The sequence below is a fragment of the Chiloscyllium plagiosum genome, unplaced genomic scaffold (genome assembly GCF_037043375.1).
Source record: "Chiloscyllium plagiosum isolate Xiang-an unplaced genomic scaffold, Cpla_swu_hap1 HiC_scaffold_45, whole genome shotgun sequence".
NCBI classification, from domain to species: domain Eukaryota; kingdom Metazoa; phylum Chordata; class Chondrichthyes; order Orectolobiformes; family Hemiscylliidae; genus Chiloscyllium; species Chiloscyllium plagiosum.
The window spans coordinates 38,657,058-38,683,116 of NW_028270183.1; the positions used below are offsets into that span (position 1 = coordinate 38,657,058).

The window sequence follows — 26,059 nt, forward strand, 5'->3', positions numbered from 1 at the left end:
TGGAGTGGACAGGTTGGGTTTGACCTGCTTTTTGAGTACAGGATATACCTGGGCAATTTTCCACACTGGGGAAAATGCCAACGTTGTATCTGTTCAGGAGCAGCAGCACGGCTATGGGGTGTGATTAGTTATCAGTGCCCCTAGCCTTTACGGTATTTCTTGATATCATGTGGACTGAGTCAAAGTGACTACTGTGTGGCAGCTGTGAACCTGGATACCTCTGAAATCATCCATTCAGCAGTTCTGGCTGAAAATTGTTAAAAATGATCCAGCTTTATCTTTGGCACTTATATGTTGTGATTCTCCATTATTGAAGACTGGGATATCTGTGGAGTCACCTCCTCCAATCAGTTGTTTAATTATCCACAACCAGTGGCAGCACTGCAGAGCTGAGATCTGTTTGCGGAGTTGCTTGCTTGACCAATCACTTGCTGGCTTTGTAGTTTAGCATGCAGATAATCCTGTTTTGCATCTTAACCAGTTGACACCTCATTTTTAGGTATGCCTGGTGCTGTTCTTGGTATGCCCTTCGCCACTCTCCATGGAACCAGGTTTGATCTCTTGATTTGTTGGTAATCGTAGAATGGAAGATATTCCAGGCCATGAGGTTGCAGATTGCGTTGGAACACAATTCTGCTGCTGCTGATGGTCCACAGTGCCTCATGGATGCCTAGTCTTGAGTTGATAGATCTGTTCAGAGCACGATGATAGTGCCACATAGTGTAGGTATTCTCAATATGAAGACCAACACAAGAACTGTGTGGTGGCCACGCTTGCCAATACTATCATGGACAGATGCATCTGTGGCGTGAGGATGAGGTCAAGTATGCTTTTTCTTCTTGTTGGTTCCCTCACGCTGTAGTTCCAGTATAACAGTCATGGCTGTTAGGACTTGACCAATTTGATCAGTAGTGTTCCTACTGACCCATTTTTGGTGGAGGACTTTGTAGTTACCCCACCCAGACTACATTCTGTACCCATGCCACCTTAATGCCTTCTCTAAATGTGGTCAACATGGAGGAGCACTGATTCATCATTTGAGGGAGTGGGGAGAGGATTCAGTACATGATATTCAGCAGCAGGTTTCCTTGCCCATAGTTGACCTGATACCATGAGATCTCTGTGTTGAGTACTCCCATGGAAACACCCTCCCGACTGTTTATTGCTGTACCACCACTTCAGGGGTGGCGATAGTGGTATTTGAACCTTTGTCTTCAAGGTATGATTCTGTGAATATATTTATGTTACTTGACTAGTCTGTCAAGTGGAGTTTTGGCACTATCCCGCCAGATGTTAGGAAGAAGGACTTTGCAGGGTCCATACGGCTTTGCAATTGCCTTATCTGGTGCCTTATTTGATGTCAGGTAGTACATCCGGTTTCATTCCTTTTAAGACTTTTGGGCAATTTTAGAGTCATAGAGTCGCAGAGATGTACAACACGAAAATAGACCCTTTGGTCCAACTTGTCCATGCCGATCAGATAACCTAACCTAATCTAATCTTGTCCCATTTGCCAGCACTTGGCCCATATCCCTCTAAACACTTCCTATTCATTTACCCATCCAGATGCCTTTTAAATGCTGTAATTGTGCCATTCTCCACCATTTCCTCTGACAGCTCATTCTGTAGATATACCAACCGCTGTTTGAAAAAGTTGCCCTCTTAGGCCCCTTTTTTTTTCTTTTCCCCTCTCACCCTAAGCCTATGCCCTCTAGTTCTGGAATCCCCCACCCCAGGGAAAAGACCTTGTCTATTTATCCGATCCATGCCCCCCCACGATTTCATAAACAGTGTAAGAACATACAACTATACAGCGCAGTAGAGGCCCTTTGGCCTTCGATGCTGCGCCAATCTGTGATACCAATCTGAAGCCTGTGTAACCTACACTATTCCATTATCATCTATATATTTATCCAATGATCATTTAAATGCCCTTAAGGTTGGCGAGTCTTCTATGTTGCAGGCAGGGCATTGCACACCATTTCTACTCTCTGAGTAAAGAACCTACCTCTGACATCAGTCCTATTTCTATCACCCCTAAAATTAAAGCTATATCCCCTCATGCTAGCCATCACCATCCAAGGAAAAAGACTCTCACTGTCCACCCTATTTAATCCTCTGATCACCTTGTATGTATCTATTAAGTCACCTCTTTAACGAAAACAGCTTCAAGCCCCTCAGCCTTTCCTCATAAGACCTTCCTTCCATACCAGGCAACATGCTGGTAAATCTCCTCTACACCTTTTCCAATGCTTCCACATCCTTCCTATAATGCGACAGTCAGAACTGTACGTAATACTCTAAGTGAGACTGCAGCAGAGTTTTGTTCAACTGCAACATGGCCTCATGGCTCCGAAACTCAGTCCCTCTACCAATAAACGCTAACACACTATATGCCTTCTTAACAACCCTATCAACCTTCAGGGTTCTATGTACATGGACACCAAGATCTCTCCACTCATCCATACTGCCAAGAATCTTACCATTAGCCCAGTACTCTGCCTTCCTGTGGCTCCTTCCAAAGTGAATCACCTCACACTTTTCTGCATTAAACACTATTTGCCACCTCTCAGCCCAGCTTTGGGGCGGCACGGTGGCACAGTGGTTAGCACTGCTGCCTCGCAGCGCCAGAGACCCGGGTTCAATTCCCGACTCAGGCGACTGACTGTGTGGAGTTTGCACGTTCTCCCCGTGTCTGCGTGGGTTTCCTCCGGGTGCTCCGGTTTCCTCCCACAGTCCAAAGATGTGCAGGTTAGGTGAATTGGCCATACTAAATTGCCCGTAGTGTTAGGCAAGGGGTAAATGTAGGGGTATGGGTGGGTTTCGCTTCGGCGGGTCGGTGTGGACTTGTTGGGCCGAAGGGCCTGTTTCCACACTGTAATCTAATCTAATCTAATCTAATCTCTGCAGCTTACCTATGACCCGGTGTAACCCGCAACATCCTTCCGTACTGTCCATAACTCCACCGACTTTAGTGTCTTCTGCAAATTTACTAACCAATCCTTCTACACCTTCATCCAGATCATTGATAAAAATGATAAACAGCAGTGGCTCCATCTTTGTGGTACTCCATTAGCAATTGAACTCCCGGATGAACATTTCCCATCAACCACCACCTCTGTATTCTCTCAGCTAGCCAACGTCTGATCCAAACCGCAAAATCACTCACAATCCGATGCTTCCGTATTTTGTTCAGTAGCCTATCGTAGGAAACCTTATCAAACAATTTACTGAAATCCATATACACCACACCAACCGCTTTACCCTCATCCACCTGTTTGGTCACCTTCTCAAAGAACTCAATAAGGTTTGTGAGGCACAACATACACTTCACAAAACTGTTTTGACTATCCCTAATCAAATTATTCCTTTCTAGATGATTATAAATCCTAACTTATACTCCTTTCCAACATTTTAGCCCGATGTGAAGTAAGGCTCACTGATCTATAATTACCGGGGTTGTCTCTACTCCCCTTCTTGAACAATGGGAAACCACTTGCTATCCTCCAGTCTCCTGGCACTATTCCTGTAGACAATGATGACACAAAGATCAAAGCTAATTGGCTCTGCAATCTCCTCACTAGCTTCCCTGAGAATCCTAGGATAAATCCCATCTGGACCAGGGGACTTATCTATTTTCACACTTTCCAGAATTGCTAACATCTTCTCCTTTTGAACCTTAATCTCTTCTAGTCTAATAGCCTGTATTTCTCCTCGACAAAATTGTCTTTTTCTTGTGTGAATACTGACAATAAAAATGATTTAGTGCCTCTCCTATCTCTTCAGACTCCACATACAACTTGCCACTACTGTCCTTAACAGGCCCTCATCTTACTTGAGACATTCTTTTATTCCTGACATAGCTATAGAAAGCTTTAAGCTTTTCCTTGATTGTACTTGCCAAAGACTTCTCATGTCCCCTCCTGGCTTTTTCTAAGCTCTCTCTTTAGCTCTGTTTGTTCCTGGCTCATTTGTAACACTCAAGTGCCCTAATGAGCCTTCACATCTCATTTTTACATAAGCCTCCTTCTTCCTCTTGACAAGAGATTCAACTTCTTTCGTAAACCAGGGTTCCCTTGCTTGACTACTTCCTCCTTGTCTGACAAGCTGGAGCATGTGTAGAAATTAGGCATATCCATTTGCCATACATCTTCCTGCTGTTTCTATCTTGACGTGTTCTGCACTGTGGTCATATAATCACTCTATATAATTGAATGCTGTAGCAGATTTCTGCAGAACACAATTTACCAGTCCCTGCTCCATACTATAATATTTTTCCTACCTCCTTCATCCTAACTGTGCTTTATTTTCTACTTACCTTATTTTATTGGTTTAGAAATGTAGAAACGTGGAAAACAGGCACAAGAATAGACCATGCATCCATTTGAGTCTGCTTCACCACTCAGTTTGGCCATGACTGATCATTCAAACCTGTTCTTGGTTTCTCCCTATACCCTACCAAAGGCCTAAGAAATATATCTAACTCCTTGAAAACAGTAAATGCCTTGGCTTCAACTGCTTTCTGTAAGTAGAGACTTCCACAGGCTCACCAGTCTCTGGGTAAAGAAATTTCTCCTTTCCTCAGTCCTAAATCCCTGTTTCCCTTGACTGTGACCCATAGTTCTGGAATTCCCAGTCATCAGGAGGTCCTTCCTGCTTTCACTATGTCTAGTCCAGTTAGAATTTTATAGGTTTCTATGAGATCCTCTCTCATTCTTCTAAACTCAAGTGAGTATTTCTGTTCATATGCCTGCAGTATGATCCCAAAAAGCAGTCTGATAAACTTAAATCCCTTAAATTCTTTCCCTTTAAGGATTTTGATATTGCCTGATTCAGGTGCAAAGCTATTGCAGATCTTTGCCTTGCCCTAGAACTTGTCGAATTTCTTCGAAATCTGAAACCTTCCCTTCTACATTACTTTCCAAACACTTACTAAATGCTAATTTGCTACTCCTTAACTTGTCAGTAGCACTGTAAGTATTCTGAGATTATTATTATTGTCCTTTTAAGTTTTGTGCTACAGAATAGATTTAGTATGTTGTGTAACTAATTTGGTAGGAGAACTCTAATTCAGAAGATGATGAACAATAGTGTTAAATTCTGGAAGGAGTGTCAAAGCTCCACTCCAATGTTTTTTTGAATCACCAAAATGGTCAATTTGTCTCTATTCTATGCTGCTAATCAGGTTCCTTTGAACTCAAAGTAACTAATTCTGTATAAGTAAAATTTATTCTTTAAGCAAGTGGCAAAGATAGTTAACAACTAAGCTACTATTCAGAATTATGATATCATTTTAATTTCAAGTTCACGTTCATACACTGATAGATAGAACAACACAGTTCATCAGAGATATTTTGGATGAGAAAAATAGACAAGAAAGCAACAACACGCTGATGGGTTAAGCCTAAGTATTCAAAAGATAAAATGGGTTGACTTCTCATAGTTTCTTCGATTTCCTGTCAACGATATCAAAAAGCTGACACTTGTGTAGTGCCCGAAGATCTTCAGCTCAGACTCTAGATTTGGAACGGAAACTTTTAGGAACCTTGATGTTTGAAACTATCAAGTTTCACAAATACTTCATTTTGAGATCTTTCAGATGATTTTTATTTGTCTCTTAATGACAGCGAGTGCTCTGCTTTTCCCTGCAAGTTTTTCCAACTATCCACATGTAAATCTATGGAAACACTTAGCAACTTCAATCCATAGGCTGTTGTTATGCAATGACCAACACAGATGCTAGGATTTTTCCAAGTCTGTATGTCCAGCAATTAAGTATTATAAAATCTTTATTGGATACTTCAGAAAATGATTTTATAGTAAATAGAATATAATCCAGAGTTCTTTTTGATCTGTTGACTTCTTGTACCAAGAAATCACACAGTATAGCCTGTTCAACCTAAAATTGTCTGACAGTTCCACATTCCAGTTTCTCATAGTCCATAATGGAGAGTTGGAGGTGTAGTGATTATGTCACTGGACTAGTAATGTAGAACCCCAGACTACTGTTGTGGAGTCATAGGTTTGAATCCCACGAGGGGTGATAATGAAATCTGAATTAAGTGAAGTCTGAAATTAAAAGCTTGCCTAGTGCCTAATCATTGTTGATTGTCATAAAAATCTATCCAGTTTTCACACGTCCTTTAGGGAAATAAATCTTACCCTGGTCTGGCTTTTATGTGACCTTTAACTTCCCTCTCGGCAAATCGAGATGGACAATAAATGCTGGCAAAGCCAGCAATACCCACATCCAGTTAGTAAAGGAAAGTAAATATTCCTAACAATGATGCTTTTGTAAAAACCTTCCATCTGAAGGGTGCACAACCATAGCACTCAAGTACAGAGAGGTATTGTGATTATTGTGGTTAAAATATGCACTAGATGATTGATTAATAAAAATAATCAGTCCTTGTGAAGCCAGATCTTTTAATTAAATGTACCATGCTCTTTAATAACTAGTAGCTATACAAAGTATACTTTCAAAATGATTCATTATGTTCAGTAGTACTTAACAAATTCATTTGCAGGAATATTTTACTTTTGGAGATGAATGGGTATGATATCACAATGTACCTGTGACAGCCAAATCCAAGAATTGGGGAGAGAATATGATCCACTTTTAGTATATGCTCTTATTATCATTTTCCTAGTGAGTTGCATGCATACATTGGCCGTCTGCTGCAGGCAGTGTGTCCAGTTCTCTTCAAGGTTGAAACTTTATTGCTGGAACAGCACAGCAGGTCAGGCAGCATCCAGGGAACAGGAGATTCGACGTTTCGGGCACAGGCCCTTCTTCAGGATTCCTGAAGAAGGGCCTGTGCCCGAAACGTCGAATCTCCTGTTCCCTGGATGCTGCCTGACCTGCTGTGCTGTTCCAGCAATAAAGTTTCAACTTTGATCTCCAGCATCTGCAGACCTCACTTTCTCCTCAGTTCTCTTCAAGCATTAAACTAATGATCCTTTGCAGGGTACATGGATTGCATAAAGCTGGCAGATAATTCTGGCTAGGGTGTAAGTGAGTTCATGGAAAGGGTAAACTGTGGCCCAGAAGATTTTTGTGGGAAATCAGCTTTCTCCTTTTCTCCCAAGAAAATCTTTAATAAAATCCATTAAACCTTCCTTTTTGGGCAATGCTATTAAAGAGATTCCTTTGATAACTACCAGTCAGGATTCTCAGTGATTTTCACTATTTAAAATATTATTATGAATTTTTTTTAAACATTGACTGTCTTGTATACATCTTTGAGGAGAAAGTGAGGTCTGCAGATGCTGGAGATCAAAGTTGAAACTTTATTGCTGGAACAGCACAGCAGGTCAGGCAGCATCCAGGGAACAGGAGATTCGACGTTTCGGGCACAGGCCCTTCTTCAGGATTCCTGAAGAAGGGCCTGTGCCCGAAACGTCGAATCTCCTGTTCCCTGGATGCTGCCTGACCTGCTGTGCTGTTCCAGCAATAAAGTTTCAACTGTCTTGTATACATCGCCTATGAAACTGAAAAGACCAATTTTCTTCAATGTTTTCTATTATATGAAACCTGTAAAACTAAGGTCAGCCCAATGGTTCATTCAGCATTCGTTGAAAATATTGCTCATGTCTCATTGACCAGTTTTCCAAACTAATTAGATCATTGTAAAATTTAATCATGACTTCCTTTGATTTCTTTTCAATTGTTTTGTCTGTACTCATATTCACTGATTTTACATTAGGGCATCAAGTCTACAAAGACTCTTGTGCCTCATTCAACTTTAATGCCCTACATGATTTGCAAGCATTACCTATTATTCCTTCAGGTTTACTGAACTTTACATTTCACTGAATAAAAAACTGCTTGCATATTTTGTTCAGCTTCTGGTACAAACTCTGAGCTACCCCTTCTCATTCCACTGTTTTGGAAAAATCAGTAGAATTAATCATTCAGGTTCACCACCTAAAAATACAATCAGTGGTCTAGAAATGCAAGAATAATGGAACTAAACAAATATTTATTTTAAAACCTTAGGTATTGATTTGTTTCTCAAGTTTGAAATAACAATGTATCTTAGACTGTTAATGTTTATAATAAAGTGTGTAAAGAGTGTATCTAAACAATTTACTTTGTTTTTGGGAGAATTTCTCTAATGCTGTAACGGGCTGTGACTTGGAGTTTGAATAAACATAGAATCCCTAAAGTGTAGAAACAGGCCTTTCGGCCCAACAAGTCCACACCAATCCTTTGAAGAGTATCCCACCCAGACCCATTCCCCTAACTAATGCACCTAGCCTACACATTCCTAGACACTATGGGACAATTTAGCATGGCCAATTCACCTAACCTGTATATCTTTGGACCAAGGGAAGAAACCGGAGCACCCGGAGGAAACGCACACAGACACAGGGAGAACGTGCGAACTTCTCACAGTCACCTGAGGCTTCAATTGAACTTGGGTCTCTGGCACAGCGGGGCAGCGGTGCTAATCATTGAGCTACCGTGCCACTCATTCCTCTACATGCTCAGTTTAGCACAAAACTAAATGTAAGTACAAATTAGAAGACATTTTCATGGCTTCAATTCTAACATGTAATTGTGGCTATGAATCAGCAAAATATTTAAAACAAAGTTTATAACTTACATGCAACAGAATTGGCTGGATGTTTGTGTTGGATTCCAAGAAAGGGTAAATTGTCATTTGAAATGCTTTCGATGATTGAGAATTTGGAAGGTGGTGCTAGGTAGGAATTGCACAGTTTTTAAGTCCTCCAACGGAAATTATGTTAAGTGAGTGCTACATTTGTTTTAATGTAATTGGCATCCAGTAAGAGCATGAATGATGGTGTCATCTGGTTGGTTAGTGGAGGAAGAGAGTGATGTTTTCAACAGTGATTTTCTGTAGGACATTTATGGAAAAAACACAGGAAAGTCAAAAGAACAACCTCAAGAAATCCACGAAGGCTGAGTTCTGACATTGGAAGAATGCAGTCATAATGACTGATGGATATTATTTCTTTCAACTCTGCTGCCTTTGGCAACTTCAATTGTTAATTGGTGCTTTTTAGGATGAATACTTTTTATTGGAATAGGAAACAAGTCAACCTCAGCTATGGTACAGATTGTATCAGGTCTGCTATGCCTATGTGCCATGCTATGATGTTATTTCAACTGTGATATTTACGTCTGATCCACACAATAGAGCTGAGCTGATACTGCGTTAATGCACTGCAGTGTATGAACTGATTCTAGTACTCGTATTTAACATTATTTCGAAGGCAAATTGTAATAAGCAAAGTTGTTGATATTAGCAACCTCAAAACAATTCTGATGGTAAATTGAGAGTTTTATTTGTATGAAAACTGTTCTCATTAAGTGAACTGCAAAAATGACAAGATGTAATGTAGTGACCAATCATTTGTCTTAATCATAGTTATAGCCACAGAGCAGAGAAAGGCAAGAAAGGTTACAGTGTCAGGGAAAAGAGTGATTCAGCCAGTCACTGGATAAACGTGTTGATCGAAGACTGGTTATGCAGTTTTTTCTTGTAAAGACATTTTTAATTTCATTCAGAATATTTTAGTGAGAGTCATTTTATGCCAGTTTTAAAATATTGCTATGGCAGAGGCAATTTAAACACTACATTAGCTATGCAAGAGAGAGGAGCACCAGTATAAACTTTATTATCACCAGCAGGACAAATTAAGCCAACAAAACCCTGCTTAAATTTGAAACCTAGTGATTTTTATGATTCATTGGCTGTATTGTCAAGCCAAAAGTGAAATAAATTGTTTATAGATTTTGTTTGCTGATTTAACATGAATGAAATATGTCTGATGCATTGTATTGACTCCTCTCGGTTACCACTGCATGTTGTCCAAATTGTCCTACTTTGTCCAAAATTTTCTGTCTTTAGTCATAGAGGCATAGAGGTCTACAGCAAAGAAAAATGCCACTTAGCTCATTGTGTCGGTACCAGTCAAATTATTCTGACCCCATTTTCCAGCAATTAGCTCGTAGCCTTGTATGCTTTGGCATCATCACAAGTGCACATCTAAATACTTCTTTAACATTGTGAGGGTTTCTGTCTCTACTATCTTTACAAGCAGTGAATTCCAGATTCCCGCCACCCTGTGTGTGAAAACATTTTTCCTCCCATCTCCTCTCAACCTTCCTATATGTTAGCTTAAATCTATGTCCTCCCTGATCATTGATACCTTGGGGAAATGTTTCTTCCTGTCTCCCCTATCTATGCCCCTCATAATTTTATACATCTCAGTCATATCCCCTCTCAATCTCCTCTGTTCTAAGGAAAACAACTGTCCAATCTCTCATCATCATTGAAATATTCCACCTTGGGTGAACCTTCTCTGCACCCTCTCCATTGTTACTACAACCCTCCTATAATCTGGATTCCAGAATGGCACAGTCTTCTAGCTGCAGCCTAACCAATGTTTTTTACAGTTCTACATAGCATTCCTGATCATCAATTCAATGCCCTGGCTAATTAAGACAATTATGCCTTCCTGTATCCCATTTACCTTCTTAACCACTTTATCCACCTGTCCTGATACCTTAAGGAACAGTATATATGCACACCAAGGACCCTCTGATTCTTGGTGCTTCCTGGGGTCCTATTGTTTATCATATATTCCCTTGCCGTGTTTGTCCTGCCCAAATGCATCACCTCACACTTATCCAGATTAAATTCCATTTGCCACTGATCAGCCCATCTAATCATCCTGTCTACATTTTCCTGTAATTAGACCATAAGAAATAGGAATAGGCAATTCATCCCCGTGACCCTGCTCTGCCACTCAATGGGATGAAGTCTGATTCGTCACTCCTCATGTGCACATTCCTGCCTTTTCCTCATGACCCTAGATTTACCTACTGATCAAGAACCTATCTACCTCAATCTTAAATATACACAAGGACTCTGCCCCCACAGCTCTCTGTGGCAAGGAGTTCCAAAGTCACTCAACCCTCAGAGAAGACATTTCTCCTCATCTCAGTTTAAATTAGCATCCCTTAATTCTGAGACTATTGCCTCTGGTTCTAGACTCTCCAATGAGGGGAAACATCCTCTCAGCATTTACACTGTCAAGCTCCTTAAGAATCCTATATGTTTCAATGACCATTTTCTTCTAAACTCCAATAAGTAGAGTACTGACCTGTTTAACCTTTAATCATATACATAGAACATTACAGGCCCTTCGGCCCTCGATGTTGCGCCGACCTGTCATACCAATCTGAAGCTCATCTAACCTACATTATTCCATGTACGTCCATATGCTTGTTCAATAACGACTTAAATGTACTCAAAGTTGGCGAATCTACTATCGTTGCAGGCAAAGTATTCCATACCCTTACTACTCTCTGAGTAAAGAAACTATCTCTGACATCTCTCCTATATCTATCACCACTCAATTTAAAGCTATGCCCCCTCGTGCTCACCGTCACCATTCTTGGAAAAAGGCTCTCCCTGTCCACCCTACTACCCTAAGACAATTCCTCCACATCAGGAATCATCCTAGTGAACTTTCTCTGAACTGCCTTCAATGAAATGATTTCTTTCCTTAAATGTGTTTCCTTAAAACTGTTCCAGAAGTACTCCAGATGTAGTCCCACTAGTGCCTTGTACAGTTGCAGTAAAACTTCCCCACTCTTCTACTCCAACCCCTTTGAAATAATGGCCAACAGTCCATTAGCCTTCTTGATTACCTGCTGCTTCTGTGTGCTAGCTTTCTGTGTTTCATGCACAGGTACCCAAAATCCCTTTGTGTTGCAGCTTTATGTTCTTCTGTTGTTCTTTCCAAAATTAACTTCACTTTTCTCACATTATACTCCATTTGCCAAGTTCTTTGTCCACTTACTTACTCTATCAATATCACTTTGTGAGAGGGTTACAAACAGTTTAAAATCTGTCTTTCCATCTATTTTTGTGTCACTTGGAAATTTTGCTACAGTTCATTTGCTTTCTTCCTGCAACTCATTCATATATATTGTAAATAGTTGTGATCCTAGCATTGTCGCTATGTAATACTACTTGTCACAAGTCGCCAATCCGAAAAAGTTCCGCTTTTCCCCCACACACACTGTTTCCTGCCCATTAACTAATTCTCTATCTATGTTAATATACTATATCCAACACTGTGGGCTCTTACCTTATGACCTTATGACTTAACCTTTTGTGAGGTATCTTTTTGAATGCCTTCTGGATGTCCAAGTACAATATATCAACTAAAAACCCTAATAAATTAGTCAGATGTGATTTGTCTTTCATAAAGTCATGCTGACTCCGCTTGATTAAATTATGACTTTCCAAATGTTCTGCTATTGCTTATTTAATAATTGATTTCAATATTTTCCCAAAATAGATGTTAAGCTAATCAGTCTATAGTTACCCGCTTTTTGCCTCTCTCCCTCTTTGAATAGGGATGTTGAATAGGGACATTGGTAGTTCTCCAGTCCTCTGATACTTCTCTAGTATCCAGGGATCTTTGGAAAATTATAACCAATGCATCCACTATCTCTGTAGTATTTCTTTTAGGATCCTAGAGTGGAAGTCATGAGGACCCATCTGTCTTTAGCCCCATTAATTTGTCTAATACTACTACTCTGGTGTTGGTGATAGTACTAATTTCCTCTTCAGTATTAATGGTTTGTTCATATTATTTTCCACTGTAGGTAATGAGCAGAATATCTGTTTAACTCCAATACCATTTCCTTTGTTCCCCATATCCCTCTGCCCAGATTCATTTTTTGGTGGGCATTTGTTAAATTTGATTTTTCTCCTCTTTTTCACATGTTTAAAGATCTAAAAGAAATCAAAGACTATCCTTTTTACTATTTACCACCCCACAAGTTTTTGTATAATCTGCAAGCTTACTGATCAGAATCAAAAAGTATGGTGCTAGAAAAGTATAGCTGGTCAGGTAGCATGTGGGGAGCAGGAAAGCTTACCTTTCTATACTCTAGTCTAAATTGTTTATGTAAAGCACAATTAGCAAGTGCCTCAACATTGACTTCTGTGGGGCTCCAATGGACACAGGCTTCCAGTTGGAAAAACACACCTCAACCATCACTCTTTTGCTTCCTGACAGTGAGCCAATTATAGCTCCAATTTGCTATATTCCCATCAATCCCAAGGACTCTTATCTTTGCTATTTGTGTGCCATGCAAGACTTTATCAAAAGCCTTGCTGAAGTCCAAGTGAAGTGTCTAAAGTATTGCCCTGAGCGATACATCTAGTCACCTCTTGAAAAATTCAGTCAAGTTGGTCAGACAAAACCATGCTGATTGTTCTTGATTAATACCTGCCTCTATAAATCCAGATTAATTCTGTTTTGAATTGCTTCCAATAATTTCCCCTCCACCTAGGTTAGATGAACTGACCTGTAGTTTTCTGGTTTGTCCTTTGAATGTTCTTGAATAATTGGTATCACATTAACTGTTCTCGAGTCCTCTGGCCCCTCTCCTGTTAGCCAGAGAGGAATTGAAATGTTTGCAAGTGCCCTTACTATTTCCTGCTTTGCCTCACTCAACAACCCGGGATGCATTTCATTTGGTACAGGATGTTTGATTAAGCCTGCCAGATCTCCTCTTCATTTTTGGTAATTTCTTTAATTGTAGCACAGGACTTCTCCCTGACTTCGATGCCCCTATCATTCCTCTCACTAGTGAACACTGACACAAAGTATTCATTTAGAACACTACCTAGTTCCTCTGGTTCCACCACAAATTGCCACTGCGATACTTAATGGGCTCTATTCTTTCCCTTGTTATCTTTTTGTCCTTATGCATCTTGTGATATTGTGCCTTTAAGAGAGCTGTGTTCTGTGCTGTGTATCTTGCAGAGGGTATTGCCACCTGAATGTCTCCTTCAGGCAGGCAAGCAGTTAGTAAATATAGAAACATAGAAGATAGGAGCAGGAGGAGGCCATTCGGCCCGTTGAGCAACCTCTACCATTCATCATCGTCATGACTGATGTTCCAACTCAATAGCCTAATGAATACATTCAATATTTTGGCATCAACTACTGTGGTAATGAATTCCAGAAGCTTACCATTCTTTAGGTGAAAAAATGTCTCTTCATCTCCGTCCTAAATGGTCTACCCTGAATCCTCAGACTGTGACTCCTGGTTCTGGACACACCCACTATTGGAATCATCCTCCCTGCATCTACCCTGTTTAGTCCTGTTAAAATTTTATAAGGCTGTAGGAGCTCCCACCTCTTTAGTCTGAACTCCAGCGAAAACTATCCTACCTAGTTCTCTCTCTTCATTGGTCAGTCCTGTCATCCCCGGAAGCAGCCTGGTAAACATTTGCTGCACTCCCTCAAGAGCAAGAGCATCCTGCCTCAGAAAAGGAGACCAAAACGGCACACAATGTTCTAGGTGTGGCCTCACCAAGGTCCTGTGTAACTGCAACAACACATCCCTGCTTCTGTACTCAAAAACTTCTTGCAATGAAGGCCAACGTACCATTTCTGAAGAAGGGCGTCGATTCTCCTGCTCCTTGAACGCTGCTTGACCTGCTGCGCTTTTCCAGTAACACATTTTTCAGCTCTGATCTCCAGCATCTGCAGTCCTCACTTTCTCCAATGTACCATTTGCCTTTTTTACCATCTGCTGCATCTGCATGCTTCCTTCAGTGACTGGTGCATAAGGACACCCAGGTCTTGCTGCACATTCCCCCTCCCAGTTTACAGCCATTCACTTAGTAATCTGTCTTGGTTAAGCTTCCAAAGTGAACAACCTCACATGGGGCAGCACGGTGACTCAGTGGTTAGCACTGCTGCCTCACATCACCAGGGACCCAGGTTCAATTCCAGCCTCGGACGATTGTCTGTGTGGAGTTTGCACGTTCTCCCCGTGTCTGCGTTGGCTTCCTCCCGGTGCTCCGGTTTACTCCCACAGTCCAAAAATGTGCAGGTTAGGTGAATTGGCCATGCTAAATTGACCATAGTGTTAGGTGCATTAGTCAGAGTGAAATGGGTCTGGGTGGGTTACTCTTCGGAGGGTCGGTGTGGACTTGTTGGGCCGAAGGGCCTGTTTCCACACTGTAGGGGAATCCAGTCTTATTTATCAAATTATGCTGCATTTGCCATTGATTTGCACGCTTACCCAACCTGTCCAGATCTTGCTGAAGGATCTCAGTATCCTTGTCACCTTCCCACCCAACTTGGTATCATCTGCAAACTTTGAGATGTTACATTTTGTTCCCTCATCCAAATCATTAATGTCTATTGTGAATAGCTGGGATCCCAACACCAATCCCTGTGGCACCCCCCACTAATTACTGCCTGCCACTTTAAAAAAGGCCCATTCATTCCTATTCTTTATTTCCTCTCTGCCAACCAGTTTTCTGTTCATCTCAATGTCCTTTCCCCAATTCCATGCACTTTAATCTAGCACAATAGTCTCTTATGCAGGACTTTGTCCAACGTTTTATTAAAGTCCAAATATACCACGTTGACTGCTTCCCCCTTATCAACTCTACTAGCTACATCTTCATAGAATTCCAACAGATTTATCAAGCATGATTTCTTCTTCGTAATCCTGCCATTGCTTTCTAAATGCCCCGCTATAAAGTACTTGATAATGGATTCGATAGTTTTCCCACTACCAATATTATGCTTATTGGTCTATAAATCCCTGTTTTCTCTCTACCTCCCTTTTTGAATATTGGAGTGACATTAGCTACCCTTTAATCTGCAGGGACTGTTCCAGGGATTATAGAATCGTGGAAGATGATCACCAATGCATCAACTATTTCGTGAGCCACTTCCTTAGGTGCTCTGCGATGTAGATTATCAGGCCCTGGGGATTTATTCGCCTTGAATCCCATCAGTTTTTCGGTTCTCCCTGGGTTTTTTAAAACAAAATGAGACAAATCATAAGTGGGTGGGGTCAGGGCTCACACAGGCACAAGAATGGTTTTAGTTATACTTTCAGTTAGAAGTTTTTCTGCTGGCCCTGAGCTAACAGCCTGAGTTCCCAGTTGCAATAGTGAAGTCTTAGACAGTGGGTTTTGCTGCTAGAGTGAAGGAGACCTATGTCCGGTTCCTGCTTATTGATGCAGCACCATGTCCAACACCGAACAAACTGATCTCCAGACTTTGAGACTTAGGTCTCAGCTCACCTCTCTATAACTGAATTGTCAACTTCTGGGCCAATATACCGCAACCAGTAAGAATAGGCGACAACATCTCCTCCACGTTAATCTTCAACACTGATGATCTTCAACAAGGCTGCGTAATCAGTTTCCTACTATACTTCTTAGACACTCGCTAATATAGAGCCAAATTCCACCCCTACTCCATTTGTAAGTTTGCTGATGACATCACTGTTGTAGGTTGGCTATCAATCAATGATGAAACAGAGTACAGGAAAGAAATTGAGTGCTTAATGGCATGGTGTAAAGACAACAATCTCTACATCAATGTCAGCAAAATAAAGGAGCTGGTCATTGACTTCACAAAGTGGAGTGAAGGGTTTGCCACTGTAAGCGTCAAATGATGCTCATGTTGAGATGGTCAAGAGCATCAAATTCCTGGGAGTGATGATCACCAAAAATCTGTCCTGGTCCACCCACATTAATGTAACATTCATAGCACAGCAATGCCACTACTTTCTCAGGAGATTAAGAAAATTCGGTATGTCCATAAAGACTCTTACCAATTTTTAGACGTACCATAGACGCACCATAAGAACGCATCCTGTCTGGGTACATCATGGCGTGATATGACAACTGCTTTTCCCAAGACTGCAAGAAATTACAGAGAGTCGTGAACACAGTGCAGTCCATCATGCAAACCCGCCTTCCATCTTTTGACTCCATATATATTTCACCCTGCCTCAGGAACGCAACCAATATGATCCCACACCAGTTATATTATTTTCCACCCTCTTCTGTCAGGGCAGAAGATTAAAAATGTTTGAATACATGTACTAACAGATTCAAGAACACAGATTCCCACTGTTATCAGACATATGAATGGACGTCTCAAACTGTTAGTGTTGATCTCTCTCTGCACCTTCTCTGCAGTTGTAACATTGTATTCTCCACTCAGTTCTGCTATCCTGATGCACTTTGTATGTCATGATATGTCAGTATAGCATGCAAAATAACACTTTCCACTGTATCTTGGTACATGTGACATCCATAAATCAAATCAAATCAAGTCTTAGATGAGAGGCTTCCTCTTAAAAGTCAAAAGGGGCAGATTATTTCTTTCTTCTGGACTGGAAAAACACAGCAGGTGAGAACTAGAACTTCTTTGCTGAATTGCATTTTTTGCTAAAGGGTGTGTTTATGGGATGCTGCCTATATTGAAACAGTTGTTGATTCGTGGTTAAATCATATATTGTTAAGTATTGCAGTAGAGTTAAGGTTATGCCTATTCTTATTTTTTTCTCCTGTAGTTTAACTTGTGTTGTAAGAATAAAGTTTGTTTTGCTTAAAGCCTAGTGGTAGACCAATTGAATTACATCTGGATAGGAATAATGTGATCAAGGATAGTCAGCATGGTTTTGTGAAGGGCAGGTCGTGCCTCACAAACCTTATTGAATTCTTTGAAAAGGTGACGAAGGAGGTTGATGAGGGGAAAGCGGTAGATGTGGTATATATGGATTTTAGTAAGGCGTTTGATAAGGTTCCCCATGGTAGGCTACTGCAGAAAATACGGAGATATGGCATTGAGGGTGAGTTGGAGGTTTGGATTAGGAATTGGCTGGATGGAAGAAGACAGAGGGTAGTAGTTGATGGCAAAGTTTCTTCATGGAGTGCCGTCACTAGCGGTGTTCCGCAAGGATCTGTTTTGGGACCATTGCTGTTTGTCATTTTTATAAATGACCTGGAAGAGGGGTTAGAAGGTTGGGTGAGCAAGTTTGCGGATGATACGAAAGTCGGAGGAGTTGTTGACAGTGAGGAAGGATGTGGCAGGTTACAGCAGGATATAGAGAAGCTGCAGAGCTGGGCAGAAAGGTGGCAAATGGAATTCAATGTAGCTAAATGTGAGGTGATTCGATTTGGGAAGAATAACAAAAAGATGGGGTACTGGGCTAATGGTCGGATACTTGGTAGTGTGGATGAGCAGAGGGATCTTGGTGTCCATGTACACAGATCTCTGAAAGTTGCCACCCAGGTAAATAGTGCGGTGAGGAAGGCATATGGCGTACTGGCTTTTATTGGTAAAGGAATTGAGTTCCGGAGTCCTGAGGTCATGATGCAGTTGTATAAAACTCTGGTGCGGCCGCATCTGGAATATTGTGTGCAGTTTTGGTCGCCATACTATAGGAAGGATGTGGAGGCACAGGAACGGGTGCAGAGGAGGTTTACCAGGATGTTGCCTGGTATGGAAGGAAGATCGTATGAGGATAGACTGAGACACTTGGGGCTGTTTTCATTAGAGAAAAGAAGGTTTAGGGGTGACTTGATTGAGGTGTACAAGATGATTAGGGGGTTAGATAGGGTTGACAGTGTGAACCTTTTCCCGCGTATGGAGTCGGGTATTACAAGGGGGCATAGCTTTAAATTAAGGGGGGGTAGATATAGGACTGAAGTTAGGGGTAGGTTCTTCACTCAGCGAGTCGTAAGTTCATGGAATGCCCTGCCAGCAGCAGTGGTGGACTCTCCCTCTTTATGGGCATTTAAGCGGGCATTGGATAGGTATATGGAGGATAGTGGGTTAGTATAGGTTAGGTGGGCTTGGATCGGCGCAACATCGAGGGCCAAAGGGCCTGTACTGCGCTGTATTCTTCTATGTTCTATGTTCTTCTATCTGGAACACAGCGCCTTACACTTGCTTTTAAATAATCATAAAAATTACGATATAGGCTTTCTCCTTACTATATTTGGGGTGTCTAGTCTGGCCCACAACTACCTGTAAAACAACTTGGGATTTTCCATTATTTTAGTGGCAGTGTTCTTTCATGTCCCGGTTTAGCTCTCCGAACCTCCTTTTTAAGTTCCCTCTTGCACATTCAATCCTCCTCTAGGGGCCTCTGCTGTTTTGAGTCCTTTGTATCTGCCATAAGTTTCTTTTTCCCTTAATCCAATGCTGTATATCCCTCACAATCTAGTACTCATAAGATTTGATGGGCCCATCCTTTTTCTTTATTGGAATATGTTATCCTTGTACTCTCCACATTTCTTTCTTGAATACATCCTACTTCCAAATCGAATATGATTGTATTAAAATCAGCCTTCCCCAAATTTAGAATTTTGATTTCAGGCCTATTTATGCCCTTTTCCATAACAATCTTGAGTCCAACAGAGTTATGATGGCTGTCTGCAAAATGCTTCCTCACTGAGACCTCAACCACTTGCCCAGCTTTGTTCCATAAAATTAAGTACAGAACCGCCAAACCTTTCATGTCAGCACATGGCTAAGGGATGAATTGATTGATAAACATTGCAAATTTAGGTTTCTACCATTTGGAAAATGTTATTTGAACTTTGTTTTATCAGTATATAATTTCTGTCAGTAAAAACATTAGTGGTCTTCGAATAAAGATACTATCAGCCTTTCAGTTGATCTACTCTTTTTTTTGGCTTTGCATAGGGTTCTGCTAATGTCATAGTATATGAAAACTAAGGAGGGGCGATGCGGTTGGGGCATATTGTCCAATATTTCGCCAAAAAACAGGAACAGAAATTGGTCAAATAACACAGATGAGTGAAGCTGAGGCTGAACATGGAACAGAAAAAGTGAAGAGATTTACTCGAGGTATTCAAAAACATGAAGGGTTCCGACAAGATATGTAAAACAAACTTCAAGTGGGAAAAGAGTCAGTTACCTGAGGCACAGATTTAAGCGAGTTTTGAGACGATTTGTAGCACAGGTTGAGGTTTTGGATGTAGGTTTGCTCACTGAGCTGGAAGGTTCATTTCCAGACGTTTCGTTACCCTACTAGGTAACCTCTTCAGTGGGACTCAGGCGAAGCACTGCTGAAAATTCCTGCTTTCTATTTATATGTTTGACTTTCTTTGGGTTGGTGATGTCATATCCTGTTCCTTTTCTCAGGGGGTAGTAGATGGGGTCTAACTCGATGTGTTTGTTGATCGAGTTCCGGTTGGAATGCCATGCTTCCAGGAATTCTCGTGTGTGTCTCTGTTTGGCTTGTCCTAGGATGGATGTGTGTCCCAGTCGAAGTGGTGTCCTTCCTCATCTGTGTGTGAGGATATTAGTGAGAGAAGGTCATGTCTTTTTGTGGCTAGTTGGTGTTCATGTATCCTGGTGGCTAGTTTTCTGCCTGTTTGTCCAATGTTGTGTTTGTTACAGATCTTGCACGGTATTTTGTAAATGACATTAATTTTGCTTGTTGTCTGTACAGGGTCTTTCAAGTTCATTAGCTGCTGTTTTAGTATGTTGGTGGGTTTGTGAGCTACCATGATGCCAAGAGGTCTGAGTAGTCTGGCAGTCTTTTCCGATATGTCTTTGATGTAGGGGTGAGTGACTAGGGTTTCTAGATGTGTTTTGACTGCTTGTTTGGGTTTTTTGCTGAGGAATCAGTGGACTGTGTTCATTGGGTACCCGTTATTTTTGAATACGTGGTATAGGTGATTTTCCTCTGCTCTGCGTAGTTCCTCTCTGCTGCATTGTGTGTTGGCTCGATGAAATAATGTTCTGATGTAGCTTCGTTTGTGGGAGTTCAATATTTGGTCTGTATGTGTTGTTTTCCCGTTGACGCTAGTTTGAAGTTTCCCATTGGCTGTTTGCTCTACTGTGACATCTAGGAATAGCAGTTTGTTGTTGTTTTCCTCCTCTTTAGTGAATTTTATGCCAGTAAGGGATGTCACAGTGACGACAAAGGTGTCATCCATGTAGCAGACCCAGAGTTTGGGTTGGATGGTTGGCAGAACTGTTTGCTCAAGTCTCTGCATTATTGCCTCTGCAAAGAACCTTGATATCAGAGATCCCATGGGTGTTCCATCCAACCCAAACTCTGGATCCACTACGTGGATGACACCTTTGTCATCACTAAACAAAACAAATTAGAGGAAACCTTCAAGACCATCAATAATCTTATCAGTTTTTTTAAATTAACCATGTCATTTTAATTGACCTAGCCTCAGAAGATTTTACTTCTTTGACGTGTGATGTATAAAGATGGCCTTTAGTAGAGTGATGTGCTCTTCCTTTGGATATGGGAGATTAGGGAGAGTTTCAATGTTACTGTTGATTATGTGTGCAGGAAGTGTATTTGGTTGTGAATCCTATCATATCGCATGGATCAGTTGGAGTGACAATTAGAGGCAATGAGGAATTTTCAAGAACTAGGGGGTGTGATGGATCGCATTTGCAGGAAGGGAGATAAACCGAGGATACGTCAGGTAGATGGGTGACCTCCAGGAAAGGTAGGAGAGGGAGACAGGTAGTGCAGGAGTCTCCTGTTGCTATCCCCATCTCAAACAAGTTTGCTGTTTTCGAAAATGTGGGGAGTGATGGACTGTCAGGGAAATGTAGTACTGACAGCCAAGTTTCTGATAACGAGATGGTTGTAATGTAATGAGGTGTATGCCAGGTCCCAAGCGATCAATTTTGATAGGGAGCTCTCAAATCAGAGGCACAGACAAAGGTTTCTTCAGCCGACAGTGAGCCTTCATAATGGTGTGTTGTTTCCGTGGTGCCAGAATCAAGGATATCTTGGAGGGGGTGCAGAATATTCGCAAGCAGGAGGTCATTGTACACATGAAACTAATGACACAGGAACAGAAAAGGACAAAATTCTGAGGAGAGAATTTAGGAAGTTAGGAATTTAAAAAGGAAGTCCTTGAGGGTATCAATATCTGGATTACTCCAGGTGCCACGGCTAGTGAGGGTAGGAATAGAAAATAGAGACATGAAGGCATGGCTGAGCAGGGGAGAAGGATTCACATTTTTGGATCATTGGAACCTTCTGGGATAGAAGTGACCTGTATAAGAAGGACGGATTGCACTTGAATTGGAAGGGCAAATATACTGACGAGGAGGGCTTGAACTAGCAGGGACAGGAGAAACCAGAGAAATCGAGAGGAAAGAGATCAGTCTGGGACTGGTGGAGTTGAGAAAGGAAGCAGATCTGACAGTCAGAGCAGGCAGGAACAAAGCAGAGAACAAGGTAGGACTGTTTAATTAAACTGCATTTATTTCAATGCAAGAGGCCTAACAGGTAAGGCAGATGAATCCAAGGCATGGTTGGGAACATGGGACTGTGATATCATAGCAATTACAAAGGCTCAGGGATGGATGGGACAGGACTGGCAGCTTAATATTCCAGGGTATTGATGCTATCGGAAGGATAGGTGACAAGAGGGGAGGAGGAGTGCTGGTTTTGATTAGGGATAGCATTACAGCTGTATTTAGGAAGGATATTCCCGGGAATACATCCAGGAAAGTTATTTGGGTAGAACTGAAAGGGATGATCACCTTATTTGGGTAACATGTTAAGTGTGCACGAGAAACTTTACTGATTCAGTATGTGGATGTACCTACTAGAGAAGATGTAAAACTTAACCTGTTCTTAGGAAATAAGGAAGGGCAGGTGACTTGAGGTATTAATAAGTTGGAGGAATAGACAGTTCAATATGGAAGATTAAGAGGTGATATCTTTGAGGTATTTAAGTTGAACAAAGAGTGAAGATAAACCATTTACTCCAGTGGGACAATCCAGAATGAGGGGCACAAAGTTGAGAGGCAGTTCAGGCATAATGTCTAAATGTATTTAGAGTAATTGAGATATACAGCATACATGAGGATCAGTGGTCGGCACAACATCATGGGCTGAAGGGCATGTTCTGTGCTGTACTGTTCTATGTTCTATGAAACAGACCCTTTGATCCAACTCGTCCAGGCTGACCATATATCCAAAAGTAATCTCGTCCCATTTGCCAGCATTTGGCCCATAACCATTCTATTCATATACTCATCCAGATGCCTTTTAATTGTTGTAATTGTACCAGCCTCCACCACTTCCTCTGGTAGCTCATTCCATACATGCACCACCCTCTACGTGAAAAGGTTATTCCTCTTAGATCCTTTTTAAATCTTTCCCCTCTCACCTTAAACCTATGTCCTATAGTGTTGGACTCCCCTACCTAGGAGAAAAAACCTTGTCCATTTACTCTATTCATGTCCTTCTTGATTTTATAAACGTTTATGAAACCTCAGCTTCCAATGGTCCAGGAAAAATAGCCTCAATCTAGTCAGCCGCTCCCTATAGTCCAAGCCCTCCAATCCTGGCAATGTCCTTGTAAATCTTTTCTGAACCCTTTCGAGTTTCATAACATCCATCCTATAGCGGGGAGACCTGAATTGCACGCAGTATTCTAATTGTGGCCTAACCAATATCCTGTACGGACACCATGACCTCCCAACTCCTATACTCAATGCACTGACCAATAAAGCAAACATACCAAATGCTTCTTTCACTATTCTATCTATCTGCGACTCTACTTTCAAGGGACTATGAACCTGCACTCCAAGGTCTCTTTGTTCAGTAACACTTCCCAGGACGTTACCATTAAGTGTATAAGTCCCGCCCTGGGTTGCCTTTTCAAACTCCAAAGATCCCATTGTACTCTGAGGTAACCTTCGCTGTTCACCACATCTCCAATTTTGGTGTCATCTGCAAATTTACTAACCATACATCCTACGTTCACGTCGAAATCATAGTTCCACGAAAGCAGACTGTCAGGTTGACAGGATAGTTAAAAAGGCATTTAATATGCTTGCCCTTATTGGTCAGTGCATTGAGTTTAGGAGTTGGGAGGTCACATTGAGGATGTTCCCTCCCCCCCCTCCCCCCACCCCACCCCCCCCCCATGACTTTGGTTAGGCTATTATTGGAATACTGTGTGCAATTCTTGTCTCCCTGCTATAGGAAGGATTTTCTGAAACTTGAAATGGTTCAGCAAAGATTTACAAGGATGTTGCTAGGGTTGGAGAGTTTGAGCTAAAGAGTGATGCTGAATTTGCTAGGAATTTTCTCCCTGGAGCATTTGAAACTGAGAGGTGACCTTATACAGGTTTATAAAATCATGAAGAGCATGAATAGGGTGAATAGCCAAGGCCTTTTCCCCAGGGTGGGGGAGCCCAAAACTAGGTGAGAGGGGAAAGGTTTAAAACAAATCTAAGGAGCAGTCTTTTCACACAGAGAGTGGTGTGTGTATGGAATTAGCTTCCAGAGGGAAGTGGTGGAAGCTGATATAATTGCAACATTTAAATGGCATCTGAATGGGTATATGAATAGGAAGGGTTAGAGGGATAAGAGCCAAATGCTGGCAAATGGGACGAGATTAGCTTAGGATATCTGGTCAGTATGGACGAGTTTGGCTGAAGGATTTGTTTCCATCCTTTACAGCTCTCTCACTCTAAATATCTCTCTGTATTCCTTCTTCAAAGTCATATATAAATGCACAAAAATTGAGCCGCTGATGCAGGCCCTTAACGGCCTCTATTAGTTGCATCCAACTGATTTGAATAATTTCCTATTGTATCTACTCTCTTGCCTATAAACTGAGCAACTGCCAGATCTTTGTTAGATTTCTTCTGAAAGTTCAGATAGGTAACTTCACAAAGACCTACTTACCAAGTTTCGTACCTGTTGAAAAATTCTGGTTACTTATTTGAACACTTTTGAGATCAAAGAGAAATTTGCAGATATTTTCTGTGAATCGACCTAAAGTTTGATTTCATTTTTCCTTTCCTAGGAAGTTTCAAATCAGGTTACTTCTGTACATTAACATTTGCTTTAAAAAAAAGCCAAAAAAATTAGTATTACTTGGAATTGTAATTTTTTTTTAAATGTATATGAGATAATTTATTAATTTCACGTTGTCATCTTTTTGAGAAATGCAAAATGTCACACATAATGCTGTGTTGAAATGATTTACATGACAGAAAGGCAGTTGGACCTTTGGTGCTCGTGTTTCTTAGGTACTACAAGAATGTTTCTCTTTTCCCTATGGGTAAAACCATGTCAGTTTAAACAGCACAATTCAGCAGCTGAAGAGAGAAATAAAGGTGACACAGCATCAATGTGGTTTTGTCTTGTTTAGTCTCTGTTCCTTTCTTACTTGCACATGTACTGATCATCTTGAAAAAGCATAATCTCATGTTGACACAATTTAATTTAAATTAAAATGAAAAGAAATAATCTGGTATATCTGACCAGCAACCGCTAAACTCCATGCAACAGTAACTCTCTGATCCCAAATATAGAGCGAGTGAAATGGAAACTGTTCAAGAGGAACAAATGTAGTCAGAAGATATAAAATGCTTGATATTTTTTCCTTATTTATCTGTATCATTTAATTGTTGTTTATGATATCATCAAAAGATTTTTTAACCAATATTTTGTACTTTAGCCTTGCTTTGACTTGAGTTTGCCTTTTACTTCTCAAACATCTTTACCTGTGAAAGACCAGACATTTTAGAAACAGGATAGTAAGTGACAGAAATACATCATTAAATATTAAAAATCCAAACATTACTAATTGGCAATCCCCAAATAAGTCCTTCAGTTCAGCAATTCTCAGCTGACTAGACTACAGACTTACTCGACAATATCTGTGCCTCTGGTACCATCAATGTTCCAATAGTGGCAATTAAAGATGTAGTTAAAACAAATGTATTTTGCTCTTAATAAAAATATTTGATGTGCATTTGATGGATATCTTCAATCTCTAACCTGTTCTTTTAGCTGAAAATCAATTGAGTACTTGAGGACTCTCATTCTGTGAAATCTTCTCCCAGAGGCTTAGTGGCAGAAAGGGCACTTAATTAGGCAAGTTGGTGGCATACCCAAATCCTGTCTCTTTCTTATTGCTGCCAGAATTAAGTTTTGAGTGGAGGGACTCATGGTCAACCTGCCTGTCTTGCTGTCTTTAGTGACCGATTAAGGTTCATTTAAGGGACTTAGCCTCCCACCACTGGGATTAGCTCAGCTGCAGGCAGGCCTGTCTCTGTGTAGCATTTGCGATAGCTACCATCCTCTGGAAAATGTCATCTAAGCTGTGGATCCCTCAATCACATGCATCAGTAGTTGATCAAAGGGCTGAACGCCGAGATAGGAGTCCCTACTTTGAGGGGTGCTCTGGCTACA

General features: G+C 41.1%; 1 protein-coding gene across 6 annotated transcripts in view; it reads left to right on the plus strand.

Annotated features, from left to right (window-relative positions):
- The window catches only part of LOC122552150 (pre-B-cell leukemia transcription factor 1-like), a 621,501-nt gene that overhangs the window by 213,298 nt on the left and 382,144 nt on the right, over positions 1-26,059 (plus strand). Inside the window, exon 1 of one of the 6 annotated variants that reach the window (XM_087983512.1) lies at positions 8,396-8,512. The exons of the other annotated variants lie outside the window; for them this stretch is intronic. The gene's annotated coding sequence lies outside the window, so the exon portion shown is untranslated. Of the gene's footprint in view, positions 1-8,395; positions 8,513-26,059 lie in introns of those variants that run through there. 6 annotated transcript variants of the gene reach the window in all.